This window comes from Odocoileus virginianus, chromosome 8, assembly GCF_023699985.2.
Source record: "Odocoileus virginianus isolate 20LAN1187 ecotype Illinois chromosome 8, Ovbor_1.2, whole genome shotgun sequence".
Taxonomy (NCBI): Eukaryota; Metazoa; Chordata; class Mammalia; order Artiodactyla; family Cervidae; genus Odocoileus; species Odocoileus virginianus.
In genome coordinates this window covers 25134607-25143099 of record NC_069681.1, presented here as the reverse complement: position 1 = coordinate 25143099, position 8493 = coordinate 25134607, and the positions used below count along the sequence as shown (strand labels likewise).

The 8493-nt window shown below is 55.7% G+C and overlaps 1 long non-coding RNA gene across 1 annotated transcript; it reads left to right on the top strand.

Annotated features, from left to right (window-relative positions):
- Positions 1–440: 440 nt before the first annotated feature.
- LOC139036228 (uncharacterized) lies at positions 441–1518 on the top strand. The gene is made up of 2 exons (XR_011488932.1): positions 441–627; positions 1006–1518. It is a non-coding gene; the product is annotated as an uncharacterized lncRNA (long non-coding RNA).
- Positions 1519–8493: the final 6975 nt, after the last annotated feature.

The window sequence follows — 8493 nt, the reverse complement described above, 5'->3', positions numbered from 1 at the left end:
GTGTAGTCTTCAAAATAAGCAATGTGTCTTCTCCACTAAGCCCGGGTCTTCATCAGAAGATGGCACGGCTCCTCAGCTCAGTCCTCGCCCTTGGCTTAATTGCGTTAAAATTCTCCCCTGAGCACAGCGGTCAGAGCAGCGCTGGGCACTCAGGGAGTCCCGGCTCCTCTCCTAGCCTGCTGGGCGTTCGCCTGAGGTTCTGACCCACACTGAACTCTGAAAGATCTACAGGCCTTGGGGCACGCACGGTCCTGACTAGGGTCACCAGAATTTCTAGAAAATTTCACTTTGCGGGTTGCTTGTGACCTTTGCTTCGTCTCCTCTGAGCTGCCTCCCCTCCCAGGTGGGGCACCGCTGAGTGCAGTGGCCGGGAGCCAGTCCATGGCAGGCAGCGGCTGCCGGCTCCTTAGGCGACCGGCCCCAGAGGCCAGGCCCTTCCCTCGCCACCTGCAGAAGACGAGGGCCGGCGGGGAGCCAGCGCAGGCTCCCTGCTCCCTCTGGTCCGGGGCCCTCTGGTCTACACCCTTCAGAAATGGAGGCGTCTCAAGGGAAGATGACTGGAAGGAGAGCGGACTTGAGAACAGAAGCTACTCCGCCCAGCAGCCAGGCCCCGCGCACGCAGAGCAGGTCCTCTCGAGGCCCCAGCCGGACCCCTAAAGAAAACGGGGCGGGAGGAGCGGGGAGAAGCTCCTGGAGACGGGGCGGAGGAGCGGGAGGCGTGTGCTCGGGAGGCGGTACCGGGAGAGGCAGATGGCAGCAGGGTCAGGGAAACGTGGGAAGGGGCTGGAATGCGTGGCTGGTCACGCGCCCCTTGCTCAGAGCGTGTTAGGTGCCAGGCGCCACGCTGAGCGGCCGGCCTGCGGGTCTCAGGCCCCTCCCCAGAGCCTGCGCGCAGGCGGGTTTTCCAGCAGTCAGGGGGCATGTGGGCAGGAGCCCAGCAGGCGGGTCCGCTCTGCCCGTTTGCTATTGGGTAGGCCACAGAGTTTGTTGGTTTTTTCCCCTAAGATGTTGCAGAAAAGACCAGAAGGACCTCTCTGGCCAGCCCTGGACTTCACGGCACTGGCTTTGTCTGCGTCAGCGTGGGCAAACCTTCCTGTGAAGAGCCCCAGAGTAAATATTTTCAGCTCTCTGGGTCCTCCAGGCTCCGCCACGACGACCCTGGCAGCTCAGAGGAGCCACAGACCACACGCACATGAGTGGCCATGGCACAGTACCAGTAAAACTTCATCACAAACAGACAGTGGCCAGTTTTGGCTCAGAAGCCCAGCTTGCGGGGGCCCAGTTTACGTAAAAGTGGGCGGCTCCCAGGTCGGGAAGGCCGAGAAGTGCCAAGAGGGGGCTGGACCAGCGCGTGTGGGAGAGGCCGGAGTGTACTGGGGACGGACGGGGAGGGACCGGCCGGGGCCACTGCCAGGCTTGAGGATGGTGAGTCTGACCACAGTTTAATCGTGCAATTATTTCTGCTTCTAAAAAATGTTCCTATTTATGCTCTAAAAATATAAATGGAATGCATCCGTGTCTTCGAGTGAAATCTTCTCTTTCCTAAGCACCAGTGCCCTGTGCCTTCTTATCGGTGGCCTCCTTCTCGAGAGCGCGCTTGGGTGGGCTCCAAGAGGCGCTGGCCCCCGCGGAGGGGCGGTCTGAGGAGCCGAGTCTCCCGGGCCCCGCACGCCCCATCTCGGTCGTTTCCTGAGTGCCAGTCGCTTTCAGAGGGGAGTCAGGAGAACGGCCCAATGTCTTTTTATGTTTCTTACAAAAAATACAAATGCAGGCATGGATGACTTTTCAGCTAGTGAGAGTCACCTTGATTTAATCATTCTTTCGTGTATTTTCTGTTTGCTACAAGTAGACCATTTTATTATAATCCAGTTTTGTTGACAGCGAAATACCTTGGCACTGAAACACAGACACGGCATATTAGAACAAATGTGAACTTTCTGTTGCAGAGCATTGATCTGCGTCAACAGTTCAGAGAATGCAGAAAACGCTGCCCCTTGTCCAACGAGAAACAATCCAAGGACGCAGCTGCTGACGCGCCTGGAGGGAGACAGGCTTGTCTCGCGCGCCCAGCGAAGGGCACTCCAGAAACACTACCTCCCTTTGCTTCCTCTCTCCTCTTCGGCTTCATCAACAGCTTGCCTCACCTCTGGCCATTAGCCATGCCAAGAAAAGCGTCTTCTTGTCCCAGTTAAAGGGTCTCTTTGAGCCTCTTGCCTCATAATTATTTCACCTCTGCCCAGCTGACACATCGGGAAAAATTCTTCTTGTTCCTCGTTTAAGTATTTCTCTTGAGTTGTAGGATATTAGCGTCGTCAGAGAGCTTTGGGGCCATCTGGCTCATTTCTAAGCCAGGTGATGCCCACGAGAGAGCTTTAGTGAAGTCTGGGGGACCCTCATACGTGGGTGTGTTTAAACCCCAAATGCTTGGGGGTCCTCTTGGAATGCAAATATAACAGCAGTGTTGTAATTACCAGAGAGACACCTGGGTGTTTATCCCAGGCTTAAGATCTTTCCCGAAAATTAGCAACCTGTTTATTCTCATTTCTGCTTTCACGGATTGCCTGGGTCTGCCTGAAATCGTGGTGGTCTCTTTGAGAACTAGGAAACATTGTTTTAAAACAGTCAATCAGGAAGCCAGACACCCTGGAAGATACGAGTTCCGATTTTCATCAGTGATGAAAATCCTTTGGGTTCAGTGAGTCCTTGGGGAGAAGAAAACCTTTGTCGGCTTTTCTCATCACAAGGCACCCATCTGAGGTCTTGAGACCCAGCATCCTGCATTGAAACAAGGAAACCACAGTGCGTTCAGCCCTTCTCAGGATGGGAGCCGGGGTTGGCCGGTTACAGCCTGTGGCCAGACCTGGCCCACAGTAGGTGGTGATCTAAGAATGGTTTTTACATTTGTAAGTGGATAGAAAGCCAATTAAAATAATGGTATTTCACACCATGTAAAAGTTACATGAAATTCAAATTGCTCTGACCTTAGAGTGTGACGAACACAGAGCCACAGCCGTCCCTGGCACGCAGCTGCTTTGCGGCCGCCGGGGCAGAGTCACCGCGACAGAGGCGGTGCAGCCTGCAAAGCCGGAAATGCACGGTGCAGGTCCCTTCAGAGGGGAAGTCTGCCGCCGGCGTGGAGCTCACGGGGGTCATGCCTGGCTCTGCTCGCCGTCTCTGGTCCAACCATCTGCTCTGGATGTTGACTCAGTTCTGTTTCAGCACCTGGAGCTGTGGTTCTGAAACATTTCCAGTCGGTTCTCCAGACAGTTCTCAACCCTCGGTGTCGGGAAGCTCAAAATGCAACACTGATAGATAAATAAAAACACACAGTAGCTGATGCTTGGCCTTAAAGACCCACACCCAGAGGGCAAACCCGACCGGTTCTGATTTCAAATCACAAGCCATCCTCCGTAAATATAGGGCCTTTCATCAAAGATTCGGGAGCCTCAGGCCCAGGTTCAGGGCCCAAACAGACGATGCCCTCTGCTTCCTTCTGTCCTCGGGCCTCCGTGCTGGGGGGACCTGCGCTCTCGGGGATCGCCTTTCACCAGTTGGGCATGTTCCCAGCTCCTGGGGTGGAGACAGTGGGCGATTGCGGGTCAGGCCAGGGCTAACCTGGACCCAAACACCCATTTGGTTGTTCTACCATTCTGCCCAGAGTTTCTGGAAACTACCACTTATTTGGGTCATTCACCAAGAGCCACTCAGCTCTGTGATAACAAACTCTTGAAAGGCAGAAAGCGTCATTTTTTAAAAGAGGATGCACACGTGTCGAGTTGCAAAGGCGAGGCGGTCTCGCGTGTCCCGCAGTGACCGAATCCCGAGTCTGGGTCCGTGTCCCCAGCACCGCCCGTGGGGGCTGCTGTCCTCTGCGGGTCCTCGGAGACTCGTGTGTGTGCTCACTCAGGCGGGTCCGGCTCTGTGTGACCCCATGAACTGCAGCCCTCCAGGCTCCTCTGTCCCTGGGATTCTCCCGGCAAGACTCCTGGAGTGGGCTGCCGTGCCCTCCTCCAGAGGATCTTCCCGACCCGGGGATGGAACCGCGTCTCTTCTGCCTCCTGCATGGGCAGGCGGGCTCTTTACTGCTAGAGCCACCCAGGGACCCCCCTCAGAGCCTCGGGGTGGGTTACTGCCATGTAAGGAGCTCGGCCGCTGCTGCACCAAGGCAGGTGTAAACATCTCGCAGCAGGCAGCTGGTCCCGACGCGGCTCCACTGGGACGCCAGGCGCCTTGTCGGCGAACCAGGTGAGGCCTGGGTCTCCCGCTGGGCTCCCACGGCTGAGCGTGGAGCCGTGACGGCCGGCGGGGGGAACCTGACGTCGCAAGCTTCCCTTGTGACGTGTGGCGTGCTATTACTGTTGGCGTCAGAGAGCAGCTGGGACAGTAACAGATACCTCAGGGGCACACCGTTCCCCCCACCGTGTCCCCCACCCCACCTGCCCTGCTCCCGAGGTCCCTCCCAGGAAGAAGGAAGTTAAGCACGAAGCGCCTTAAACCACTGGAGTGTGCCTTTTTCCGCTCTCTGACTTACTGTTGTTCTTGAAAGTGAAAGTTGTTTAGTTGTGTCTGACTCTTGGCGACCCCATGGACTCTACAGTCCATGGATTTCTCCAGACCAGAATATGGGGGTGGGTAGCCTCTTCCCTTCTCCAGGGGATCTTCCCCACCCAGGGATCAAACCCAGGTCTCCCACATCGCAGGCGGATTCTTTACCAGCTGAGCCACAGGGCAGCCCGTTGTTCTTAATTAATGTGAATTAATTTGCTGGAAAGAAGCTTAGACAAGAGTCATATTCTGCAGAGTTCACGGATAACAGAGTAACTGAGCAGCCGACAGGCGGGTCGGCACCGCTCATACGTGAAGCTTGGGAGAGACAGAGACTCACTCACAGACTGTGCTCCGCTAACAGTGACGACATTCGCCTTGGCTCTTGTTTGGAGCGTTTGCAGAGCCCTGGAGACGGGGCTTGGGGCTTTCCCCACGGCTCAGCTGTGAAGAACCTGCCTGCTAGTGCAGGAGGCCCGGGTTCAACCCCTGGGTGGGGAGAGGCCCCGGAGGAGGGTAGGGCAGCCCACGCCAGTGTTCTTGCCTGGAGAATCCCACGGACAGGGGAGCCGGGCGGGCTGCGGTCCACAGGGCATCATAGAGTCAGACACGACTCAGTGAGCATGCAGAGGCTGAGTTTAAGAGCAGTATTCACCACCTCCTTTTTCCCTAACGCCTCTTTGAAGTCAGGGCTTTAACCATCCCCGTTAGCAATCAAGAGGCTGTGCTCGGAGAGTTTTGTTGTCTTCTTAAAGCCACACAGGTTGGAACCTGGGCGGGATTTCAGATCTGTCTGACTGTTACCACCCAAGCTCTTAGCCGGGAGTTTAAACGATGATGGGAGGATTTTCCTCCTTCGTGAGTATCTGTTAGTCATTCCAGCAGTGATGCAGCTTAGGAGAGGACCGTCTGGGAGGCTCGGGGCAGGAACACTCAGCGCCCTGCACATTGCCCTCCCCAGGCGGCTTTGTTTACTGGGGACAAGGGCAGGACCTTTGGCTGTGGGGCTGAGGGTGGAGGGGAGGCTGGTGCCCCCCGCCCCTCGTCTGCTTGTGAGTTCAGGGAGGAGCCTATCCCAGGGCTGCGTTAGCAGAGCGGAGTCCCGTCTTCCGCGGGCCCAGTCTTCCCATCAGATGCGCCCGGCTCCGTGTGTTCTGGCTCCTGTAAGGACTTGGTTGCTGAGTTGTCTAAAGCCTTCCTTGCTGAAGCCGTAAAAAAACAGGAGTGTAACAGATTGGAGAGGAGACCCACTGGGGAAGATCTGTGTTTATAATGGGGCAGAAAACAGCATTTAGTTTCTAAAAGAAACTGCAGAGAGCTCTTAATAAGGTTCAGTCTGATTTTTCCTGCCTGTGTGAGCAGCTGGCCCTGATGAGATGATGCATGTAATTAAGGGCAACGCTTTTCCCTAGGGGAAAAAAAATTGCAAGAATTTATGAAGTGATGAGCGATTTGTGGTGGAAATAAGTGAGGGGACCAATGAGGTAGCTCTTTTTCCTTTCTCAGTGGGGCGGTCATCGTGGGCAGGGCCTTCTGTGTTTGATGACCTGGACTGGCTCCTTCGGCCTGTCCCGCCACAGCCAGAGGCCTTGACCAGTGTGGTCAGGGGAAGCCAGGTGCTCCCTGCCCCAGAGCCACCCGAACTTCAGTGTCTTGAAGCTTCATCGCAAAACGGCGAGGGCTCCTGCCTTATGAAGGCCCTGCCTTGAGATCACTACTCATGCGTGTCTCTCCTTTCGTTATGAGAGGGCTTTGAAGGCTACAGAGATGCTCTAAAATGTCACATCAATCAGTAAGGCCTATGGCATTTGGTGGAAAGAACAAATAGTACATCTTATCTTCATCACGGTGAAAATGTGATATATTTTATTTCATTTTGGGCAATGAAAAAAAAAAGTTGGAAAAAAGGAGTGTATCCTTGCAGTTAAAAAATAAGAAACCAATGGACTATGGGAAACAGTTCCCTGGAGAGCGGTTCAGCTCTCTAAAGGCGACTGCCGTAACCAACTTCTCATAAATCTTTCTCAGGATGAGCTTCGCATCCGTAAGCATGTATTGTGTGCAAACTCATCACAGTTGTGCCCCTGCAATATGTATACAGTGTTACAAGGCTACAATTTATATACTCAGTTCCATAAGACTACACATACGTCTGTATTTTAAAGGTAAATTATAAACACCGTTTTTCGCCTTTTTAAGACCTCTTGGAGATAACCTCTTATCAGCGTGCATGGTTATTCTATTTTGTTTTATCTTGCCCACAGCTAAGGTTAGTCTGGTCTGCACTATATGTGCTGTGTGTGTGAGATAATTCTCTTCAGTCATGTCTGACTCTGTGTGACCCTAAGGACTGTAACCCACCGGGCTCCTCTGTCCATGGGATTCTCCAGGCAAGAATACTGGGGTGGATTGTCATGCCCTCCTGCAGGGGATCTTCCCAAACCAGGGATCAAACCTGCGTCTCCCGTGTCTCCTCTTTGGCAGGTGGGTTCTTTTCCATTCGCGCCACCTGGGAAGATCCTGCGCCGTCTGCCCACACCTTTTTTAATGTTTTCCAGCACTTTGGTACAAGGCTTCTGTAGCCACTGTCCAGGTCCCCAGGTGACCCGCCCTCCCACCTGGCTGCTTGGCCCTGGGCGGCTCCAGGCATGTCGCCGGCTAGGTCTGTCCTGGCGCTGCCTGCAGCCTGTCCCCTGCCTGCGCCTCCCCAGGCCAAGGGGAGAGGGCAGTCCAGGCCACAGAGCCGCCACAAAGCGAGCGCGCGTGGGAGGCCTGCCCGGCCCCGGGTTCTCCGGGAGCCACCTTGCCTGGAGGTGTGTGGGCGGGGCTGCTGCCAGACCACCGTAAGTCTCCGTACCACCCCCCGGGGCCGCCCCTTCTCCTGCGCAGTTCTCACGGGTTTCACCAGCTGCTTGTTACCAGCATTTCACCCCTGCACAGACCTCGCTGCACCACCCACAGGAGTAGAGGGAATCGCTGGAAGCCCAGCAAAGCTGTGAGCATCTTGGTTCAGAGAGCGTTACTGGCTCCCTCCATGCCGATTTGGTTCCCTCCTGTTGGAAGCGCGGTCTCTGTGGGTCTAGACTCGTAATGTGATGCCCCCCAGAGCCAGAGCTCCGAGCCGCTTGGCTGAGGCTCCAAACACAGGCGGGCGCACAGGCAAGGGCCACCGTCTGGGGGGAGCCCCCTGGGGAGCTCTGGGTGCTGGAATGGATGTCTGAGTCCAGCCCTGACTCCCCAGGGCCCTGGCTGCCCTGCCTGCCCCTGGTGGACACGGGAGCGTCTCCTGAAAGAAGCCCGGGCAACGGAGGACGGTCCCCCTGAGACTCGGCGTCTCCTGAAAGGAGCCCGGGCAACGGAGGACGGTCCTCCTGAGACTCGGCAGCTGGAATCTGTGCCCAGACAGCGACGCAGCCTAGAAACCCCTCACGTCCCCACACCCACCACGGCTTTCATTTCCACTGTGAGGCGGCCTTTGATGATGAGAACGCTTCAACTGGACTTTGGCATTCTTACCCAGACCCTCAGAGAAAGCAGAGCAGATGGTAGAGAAGCTGCCTTTCAGCAGGAAGGCAGCCTCTTCAGGGTTGGAGAGGGAGGAACTTACGTAACAAAAAAGGCGCTTAGTAACAGTCATCCATCAGCCCGGCTCCTCACCAGGTGCCCCCAAGAAACAGAGATTAAGTGCTCAGAGGCATGTCCATGCACATCCACAGCGTGCCCTGCACAGGGCCCTGGCCCGTTGACGGATGATGGACAAGCAACACGTGGTCCATCTGTCCTTCCATCTGAAGGGGCGATACTCAGACTCGAAGAGGGACGAAGCGCTGACACCCACCTCCGCATGGGTGAGCCTTAAGGGCATTTTGCTTCAGGAGAAAGCCGGACATGGGAGTCCACATAGCCCACCATTCCACTTCTAAGACATATCCAGCAAAGGCAAACCCA